Raw genomic sequence first — 9,989 nt, 5'->3', positions numbered from 1 at the left:
AGTGCTTTCTCCCTTTTTCTACTGGTTCCCTGAGCAGTATGCTCCTTCCACAGCAGAAGTTAGCAAAGCTTTCACCTGGGCTACTCACATTGGTGTTCTGATTAAAGGGCCATTGTTTAGGGAGCCAGTCATAATCTGCGTCATTGACTTTTCTTTTCAGGGACTGAAGGAAGTAGCTCAAAATAAAATACACCACACCAGCCTCAGATGGCAAGCAAACCAAGACCTCCCTGGAAATACAATATTTAATAGCCTGGCACTGTAACTCTTTGGTTATTATCTCTCTCCCAGAAACCAAAAAGGTGTAACTCAGTTTCTTACAACTCTTTTAGCTATAATTGATAAAAGTTAGTATGTATCCTATTTTTATATGTATGTATTTTTATTGACCTTGATTCTATTGATCTTAAAATTAAAGATGGTGTAATAAGTTTATGCCATGGACTCAGGTAATAAAAATATGAACAGAAGCATAGTTCTTCAGAAATATGATGTCCTTTTAATTTATGTAACATGGTCCTCCTTTGTTAGTCTATAAGTGTGAACATCTCATTTTGTTCCAGAATTGAAATAACTTATAAATTTCTCAGGACCTCTGCCCTCAAATATACTAAGAATGGAAAGAATATCACAAAATCTTATTTATTTCTATATATATTACATAGTTTGCTATTTTAAAGTGTTAGAGATATAAGGGATATTAGATCATATTTGACCCATCTTTTCTAATTTAGAGATGAGAAAATTGATGCTCAGATAAATTGATTTTTAATGCTATTTAGGTTTTAGAAATTATAATTACTGTTCTATCTTCATACATTTACCACATTATCAAATGATAAGTGCATTTCAAATTTAAAACTTTCTTCCCTGATCATTTTCAATAGTTTATTAAGCACATTTAGAATAAAATTATCTTTTGAGGTAAACTTTAACAAATTAAGGTATGCTGCAGATTTTACATTCTTTTATAATATTATGTGTATAAATTAAATGAATTTTTGTTAAGGCATTTTGGGTTAAAATGTTATAGTCTAAATTACTTTTTAATTTTATAGATAACAAGTCAAATTTTTAAAATATGTGCATTTTAAATTTATGAATATGTTCTCAAAAGGTTTTTACTCTGATATATATGCTTATATACAGGGGAAAATAATTTTATGTATATGTATACACACAATGGTTTTGTTCATGAAAAATACACACATACTAATATCAAAACAAAGCAAAAATGTTCAAAAATCCACAGAATAAAGTTTCTTAAATTTATTGTGGAAAACTGATCAAGGAATAGCTCTAGTTATCAGAGCTTCAAGTTTATGAGTTGGATCAGAGAATTAATTATGATAGATGTATTTTATATTTTCCTGTGTTCATTTATAAAGAAAATCAAACATTTCCTCAGATACATGGTAAAGTATACATAATTCAGCACATGCACACAGACACACTCCCTTAACTTTGAACAGAATTTTATATTCAGATTTCCTTCAAATCACAGGCAGCACTGTTTGGCAAGTTCTAACAGACTCAGTCAAGGTGAAATCCAGCCAGTTTTTGCTGCTAACAATGTATTCATACAGCATATGATCTCTGTCTGTTCAGGCTGCTTCTTGCTCTTGTCTAGGAATAAGAAAGGAGTGCTGCTTTCCTGGGGTATGCTATTTGAGAAAGAAAGTAACCTAACACTAACTGCAGGCGGGGTCAGAGTGATGTAACAGGAAGCTCTGATGTTTCCCTTCTGCTGCTGAGCATTTACAATGTGACAACACTTCCAATCTACTCAGAGCAATCCTGTCTCTCCAGCAGAGAGTGTCACCTCCTGCTTAAGGATCTTCATGCTCTGCTAACTGGACCTCACCCTGCCTCAGGATCACATTGCAAGGCTTTTATTCTTCCCCACCTTGCCTGGAGCTAAATCTCTTCTGCGGAATCTGAGAAAATCAAATTCCCTCCTAAGAATATTTCACCAAGAATTTTCTTAGGAGCTGTGCTGGGTAAGTGTTTTATTCAAAATAAATATATTTATTCTGAGTAGCATTCTCTATGCAGTTTGACCCTGTTTCTACAATAGAATTTAGTGACAGTGAAAGAATGTTGAAACACATCCTCATTTATTTCATGTTAGAGAAACTACAAAATCTTTTACTATTAGATACTATTGTGTACAGTGATATTCTAGAAAATAAATTTAGCCAGTAATAAAAATCTAGGTAAATTAAAAGTTATACTTCTGAACAAGTATCTTATTCAGGGAACAATGCCTTTTAAAATTAGTTGTACTAATAGCTAAGCGTGAATTTTGACAGCTGGAAAACATTTTTCACCCCAGGAAGAGTCTTTAAACTTTCCATGTAATCAGTATTCTAAGAAAGGGGTGACAGTATAACTACTTTGGGGGTCTCAGAGTCTCACTCACTCTGGAATTGAACACACTGGAGAATACAAAGGAAAGTAATCACTTGGACTTATTCTATTTGCCTTCTATTTGTCTTTTACCTCTATTTATCTCTTAACTATTGGACTAATGGAACTTTCATTGTTCATTGTTGCCAGATGTGTTTAAATCTCTCTTTTGCTAACCCTCAATTACTTCCGCTATATTGGATAATGGGGTGGACTACAAAGGAAAAAAAAAACAGCCAGGGTTGAGAAAATGTTAAGATTTCTATATTAACTCTAATTTCAAGTGTCTTTAGCTAATGGAATGCATTACTTTAATTTGTCTGGTATCACTCTGCCATCTATTGAGGGGAGTGTGCGGTAGTGAGATAACTGTGGATAAGGAAAGTAACAAAGGTTTCCCAAATGAGTATATCAGATTATAAAACAGAAAAATTAAAGTATGTATTTAAAAAAAAATCTTTTCAGGATAGAACTTACTGAAATATAGAGGTGAAACATCGTTAATGCTTCTTTCAACAGTACAAACTATCCTGGATGCTAAGAAACTAGAGTCTATGTAAGTTGTTCATATAGAGATAAAATAAACTTGTTGCTATGAAAAATATAGATGTCAAATTTGGATTCAATTATATTGGTTGACTTAATTTACATATATTTTCTTAGCTAAATGATATTACACTTTGCAAAACGTCCTTCAACAAAGAAATCCTGTACTTAATCATTCATAATTCAACATATCCACAGTGGACTACAAACTCATTCTGAGTAACTCCTTGGTAACTTTCTATTTATTTCTTCCCCACAAATTTCTCCAAATAATGTAAACTTCAATTAAGTCTTATTTTTGTGATTCTTTAAAACCATTGTAGCTGATTTCCTCTCTCTTTTATTTATTGTATTGAGTTCCCTGACACATGGGTAGAAATGGAAAAAGGTGTTTTTAGAATGTGACCTTGTAAATAGCCATTAGATAATTAGAAGAGGAAATGGAAAGAACACATTGAATGCCTAACTCAATGTCTTGGTTATTAACATAAATTGAAATAGCATTTTTTTTAATTTAGATTATTTTTTTAGAAGGAGATATTATATTAATAACAAGTTTGGAACTCCCCAAACTATTCTATTTTTTTTAATTGCTAACAAAACCCTATAATTTTCTTGCATAATTTTATTAAATTTTTGTAATTGTGTTAATAGTATGGATTATCGTCTTTATTTTATTTTTTTTAATACTGTTGTAAAACACTGGATAATGAATATTGAGGGTCATTAGGCAAAGACTTATTACTTGAGAAAATAATGTTTTAAATAAACATTTCAAATGTTTGAAAGTTTAAAATCAAAATTCACATTATTAATCCTGGTGTTTGCTTTTTTTCATGATAAGAAAATCTCAGAGCATCAGTGTAGGCTTTCAATCATAAAGAATTAATTTACTTTTCTAGATGATATTAACCTGTAGTATCACAAAATCAATGCATAGAGTCTAAGGCCAATTCTAAATATGTAAAATGAAACACAGAATTGAGAAATAACATTATTAATGTGAGCTAAAATATATTTTACCTGCAATATTCAATTATCTTTAAGAAATATGCTTTGGATATTGCTACAAGGTCTTTTTAAAAAATGTATCTTGCACATGCTGAAATGTTATTTTTATTAGTTAAAGTATGTAAATGTTTGGACTATATTAAAATTATTCACTGTGAAAAATTAAAACACTAAAATAAAAAGAAATTAAAAATGGGTCTGCAATTTTAAAATTATCTTAAAGAATGACCAAGGTATATGTATTTACCTTACTGGTGATGCGTAGGATATAATGCTGTTTAAATGTAGCATATTTATGAGAACCTTTACATTCATCTGTTTTTTTACCATTCGTTTTTTATGCGTAACAGATATTTGAATTTCAGAAAAAAAATTTAAATTTATATTAAGATAAAAAAAGATTGCCTTATGTGCTTTATGTTAATGTGGAAAATTCTTTGATAAACATAAAAACTCATGAGACTTTATTTAATATCATCAGTATATATTTCTGACAGATAATTTGGAACCATTATAACAATATCCGCTTTCAATTTTAATCTACATGGTTAAAAATAGTAACTTAATTTTTAAGAATTATAACTTAATTTTTAAAGACTGTTTTAGAACTACACAGAAAAATCAGCAAAATATTTTTAAAATTATCAAAATATTCACTAAACAAAACTTATTTAATACTTTATATAATTTTAAGGCTGCTTGAAAAACTAATTGTTTTTAAATTTTTTATTTATTGATTTTAGAGAGAGAGAGAGAGAGAAACATTGATTTCTTGTCCCACTTATTTATGCGTTCATTCATTGATTGTTGTATGTGCCATGATGGAGGCTCAAACCTGCAACCTTGGTGTATCAGGACAATGTTCTAACCAACTGAGCTACCTAGCCATGACTAAAAAAGAAATTATATTTAGAGGTATAATGATTATGCTGTCAACTTTCCAGATAACAAATATATTCAAAGAATATTTTTTGAAGTCTTTGGCTTTATTCCTTTTCATTGTTTGGGATTCAGAAAAGCTTGTAGCCCATAAATGTAAGCTTTGTATTATTGCAATGGTATTAAAGAAAGACACTCAAAGATCAAGTTTGTAGTACCTCTTTTCGCTTGACTCAATTAGACAGTCAGAATACACTTAAAATGGAAAATCAGTTAACAGCTATTTAAAACACTTGTCTCTGTCTGGTTTGAAGTCTATGTGTGACTATAAATGTTTACAATCTCTCAGAGAAGCTTTCTCCCAAAATACTTCTACCATGCTGCACCATTAAATGATTCAGGAAATGTTCTCTTTAAGGTCAGAAAATGTTCTGATGCAATTAAATGGGAAATAAATATTGATGAGAAATATAAGAGCAGGTCTGCATACTAACCAGCTATCTCAATCATTTTTCTATTTATTCACAAAGACTACCATTCCTGTCCAAATTCTTTCATCAATAGCAGTTATGCAACTCAAAGTATATGGATAGCTTTAACACCTTAATCTTAGTTTACCTACTGATAAGTGGATTTATAATTTTGAAGATATATAACCTTAGTTTAAAGTATAAAATTAAATAAATAATAAATAGAATACATTTAATTGTAGAATTTGGACTATAAATATAGAGCTTGTATGATTTAGATATGTGATAATTAAGTCAACAAAATCCACTTAAATAATAAAAAATATTTTATATATTATACCACAGTTTCAATTTAAACAGAAAAGTCCTCAATAAATGCAGGTAATTTAGTTATGCCTAATTAGTTTTATAATATTGTTTATTGGATCAAATAATCCCTGAATTTTCTCATACTTGAGAAATCTCAAAATCAAATTATTTTTTAATTGATATTATTTTATAAAAAATGAAATGAATTTAATTTCTAAAAACACAACAAAAGTCTTACTTTTCATTATTGAAAAATAAAATAGAGTAACTGTTGTGACCTCAATTACGATCTGTGCGTATCAACATACTACTCTCATTATCAAATGATAGATGATAAATTGCATATTTTCATAGAATATGTTTCTTCCTGTTTTTCCTTAAATTATTTTGCTTATTTGAAAAAGACAGTATTGTGCAATTAACTCACCAATATATCGTTTTTTAAAGTGATCACAATAGTGTACTTTTTAAAATGTAAAACAAAGTTTATCTTCTTATTCCATCATGATTTAAAATAAATGTATTTTTTTTACCTTTTCATAATTAAAAGGACAAAAATCTCAATCCAATTCAACCCAACAGAAATATAAGTAAATAAGTAAGTAATCCCTATGATGTTAAGGCTACTGTTCTGTACTTTATTGAAGGTGTTGGATGAAGCTTTATTTTCAGAGAAATCTTTATATTTTTTCTTTTAAAGAGTTTATTTATTCATTTTTAGAGAAGAGAAAGAGGGGAGGATTGGGAGCAGGAAGCATCAACTTCCATATTTGCCTTGACCAGGTAAGTCAAGGGTTTTGAACCGGCAACCTCAGCATTCCAGGTCAATGCTTTATCCATTGCACCACCACAGTCAGGTCAGAGAAATCTTATTTCTTTTAAAATGGAACATATCTTTTTTTAAATTATAAAATGCTAATATAACTATCATGTAAATCTATAGTTATTTCTTTATTAAGTTCAGGTTAACCTTAGCTCAACTGTATTTACCATAAAACCATAGGAACTTCTGAACATGTCATTTGGTGTATTCAATAGCAGTTGATATACTTAAATAGCAACTCAATGGCTTATAAGAGTGCTCTTTTTGTTACTGTAAAGTCACATGGAAGATCATTAGCATACTCATGAGCAAACAAGCTTAGTTTTATCAATCAAAACCAAGATAAATTTGTTTTATATACAAATACGGCTTTCATAAATTTTACAAATGAGAATTAATTTGAACCTATGTCCATTAATTATCTGAGAGCTATCATTATACAGCTATTTGTGCATAAACATCCATTTTGCCTCTTTTCCAAGAATAATTTGAAAGGAAATTGGAACCTAGGTTAAGTACTGGAGAAAAATATATAACACCATAACAGAAAATAAGGAAGGTTAAAACTCTAGGATAAGGATGTCAGTACAAAACTGTGATTTTTCTTTCTTTTTTTATTATATTCTGTAGTTACTTTCAAATATGTGGCAAATTAAGAGACTCAGATCAGAGTAACACATTTAAATGTTTTATTAATCTACATATGTTTTCTTTAAAAATTTACTTTCAATGAAAATTTTTGGTTTTAAATCTTTGAAAACATACTCATATACTTTATTAGCTAAGGCAAAAAATAAAACATAGGCACTTGTGTTATAGAAATTTAGGCATAGTTGTTTGAAGCAATCGCCTGGAATGGAGTACACTTTAGACAGCATTCATGTCATATGTAGAAAGGACATTGCAACATTTTAAACATGTTAAATACAGTTTCCTTAAACTTCATGTTAACTAACTAAAATACTTTGGAACTTGCCAGGTGTATTTGGGTAAATATATACATATGTATCCTTAGCTTTACCCCTGGTCCTTAGCATCATTAGATAAAGGATACATTATTGGTTGCATATATCTTAGTATTTCTGAGTGTCAAATAACTTCTTTTTTTTTTTTTTTTTAACCTCAAACTGGAGAGTCTGCTTCCCCTGCCTAAACACTCTCCTGAAGTCAGCGGTGGGAGATTTTTCCACACTGGACTCATACAGGAGAACCCCTTTTTAAAGGGTGGCTTGCTGCTGCTGAGATATTTTAGCTTTGAGGGTTTGCTATATGTTATGTACATTACTAATTCCTCATGTATAAACTCATTTAATCATCCCAAAAGCCCTAGGGATATTATTATTTTTTTTATTTGCTGATAAGGAACTCCAAAACTGAAGCTCAGAGATCCTCAGTATGTGCCCAAGATCACATAGCTACAGTGACACAGGCGGGACTTGAATCCTGGCCATCAGGCTCCAGAGCTCCTGCTCCTAGCCATCCTGTTTCCTTTTTCAATTGGTGGCTGGTCCTAGTCATCCTTAGTGTGAATGGATGCTGCTCCCAGAACCTTAGGTTAAAGTAGGGAATGTCCGATTGTATGGAAACAATGGTAAAGTAAATAATCTTAGGTTTCCCAGTTTGTCCTTGAATTTATGTGCTCAGCAGGAAATCATTTTTGTGTTTTTGTTTCCCACTTCTTTCTTATCAATTGCAGAACAATGAAAAGAAATAATAAACAAAAACAGTTGAAATAGAATAACTTAATAGACTGGATTTGGTTAATCTCCTTATGAACCACAAGTTCATCACTTATTTGTACCCTTTCTCATCTTATAAAATGGTATTGATAATTTGAATGCTTTATAAGATTTTATGAAGAACAATGAAACAATACATGGGAAATATTTACCACAGCACTTAGCATCTCGTAGGTGTTCAACAAATTATAGTTCTCATCATAAATCTTTTGTAAACAACTGAAGATATAACTTGTTTCTATACAAAAGCTCATTCCACAATCAACATGCAGACATTAAAATGCAACCTCTTCATAAGACAGAGAGAGGGGACTAATGTGGTTTGTAACTAAAGCTTTTAGAGTAATCACACTTTTACCATCATATACTATATTCCAGAACCTAATGAAATTAATGTTTGTAATCACAATTTCTATAAAACTTAAGCACTTAAAAATTTTCTTCATTCTAACAATTTAAAAAGGTGTGTTAAGCCTGACCAAGTAGTGATGCAGTGGATAAGAGCATTGACGTTGGACACTGAGGACTCAGATTAGAAACCCTGAGGTTACAGGCTTGTTCACGGGGTTGCCAGTTTGAGCATGGGATCAGAGATATGATCCCATGGTCAGTGGCCTGAGCCCAAGGCCACTAGCTTGAAGCCCAAGGTCATTGGCTTGAGCAAGGGGTCATTGGCTCATCTAAGGCCTCCTGAGCCAAGGCACGTAGGAGAAGCAAGCAGTAAACCACTGAAATGACGCAACTATGATGCTTATCTCTCTCCCTTACTGTCTGTCTGTCTGTTTCTGTCTCTCTCCCACTCTAAAAAAATAAAAAAAAAATTAAAAAATTAAAAAATTAAAAGGTGTGTTAAACAGAAATGTTTTTCTTTCTTTTACATATGAAGCTCAGAGAAGTACACAGTGTGCCCCAAGTTAAATAATTACTGACAAAGCTCTGGTTTTAATTATGTGGTTTTACATCTTAACTATTTTTTAGCACCACTGCACATATTATATGTATTAGACATCTTATTATTGATGTTAAACAAATTGAATGAAGATACTGAATTTAAACTCATCTCTTCTAACATAAATAATAAAAGTTTATGTATGTTATTTATGTGGATTTTGTGGCCTATGGTACATTAAAGATGAATTTACATAACTCTCCAGAAATTTTTAGTTTTGACTGCTGTAACAACTGCCGAAGCTCAAAATAAAAAGAACATTAAAAATGATAAAAATTAAACTACATCTGCAGAGCTCCAAAATTTTGGTGGCTATTTTATTTGTGCAAAAATGTGTTTGTGAACACACAACGCAATATAAAGAAGATATATTATAAAAGTGTACAGCTGAAATCTGTATAATTTTATTAAACAATATCACTCCAATAAATTCAATAACAATTTTTTTAAATGCTTTTATTACTAGGACTTCTTACTATGACCTAAAGGTAGATGCCTATTTTCTTCTGTATTATATTTAAAAATGTTATGAAAGAAAACATGTGCAACGGAATTTTAAACACCCATTTAGATTTTGGTTTAACATCACTGATTCTAAATTTTATTTGGAGTGTTTATGAATCCACACTATGAATGTCCACACTATGATTCACACTATGAATGTCAACTATAAACTCTTTTTCCAGAAAAATAAAAACTATTTTACATTTAGAGGGACTCACATTTTACATATTAATTGCATGAATTTCATGGAATCTTTCTTTTTGATGGATCTATTAAGAGTTCTTAGAATTATATTTATGAACCTGTGCCAATTAATTCTCATGACTGCTAATTATTTGAGAATGAGGTAA

The 9,989-nt window shown here is 30.5% G+C and overlaps 1 protein-coding gene across 3 annotated transcripts in view; it reads left to right on the top strand.

Moving 5' to 3' along the window:
• The first annotated feature begins 1,776 nt into the window (after positions 1-1,776).
• Positions 1,777-9,989, top strand: part of CALCRL (calcitonin receptor like receptor) — a 109,641-nt gene continuing 101,428 nt past the window's right edge. For 2 of the 3 annotated variants that reach the window (XM_066345409.1, XM_066345407.1), the window contains exon 1: positions 1,777-2,000. The gene's annotated coding sequence lies outside the window, so the exon portion shown is untranslated. Of the gene's footprint in view, positions 2,001-6,390; positions 6,408-9,989 lie in introns of those variants that run through there. The other variant, XM_066345408.1, reaches the window with a different exon arrangement.

Source organism: Saccopteryx leptura, chromosome 7 (assembly GCF_036850995.1).
Source record: "Saccopteryx leptura isolate mSacLep1 chromosome 7, mSacLep1_pri_phased_curated, whole genome shotgun sequence".
NCBI lineage: Eukaryota > Metazoa > Chordata > Mammalia > Chiroptera > Emballonuridae > Saccopteryx > Saccopteryx leptura.
This window is presented reverse-complemented; position numbering and strand designations above follow the sequence as displayed.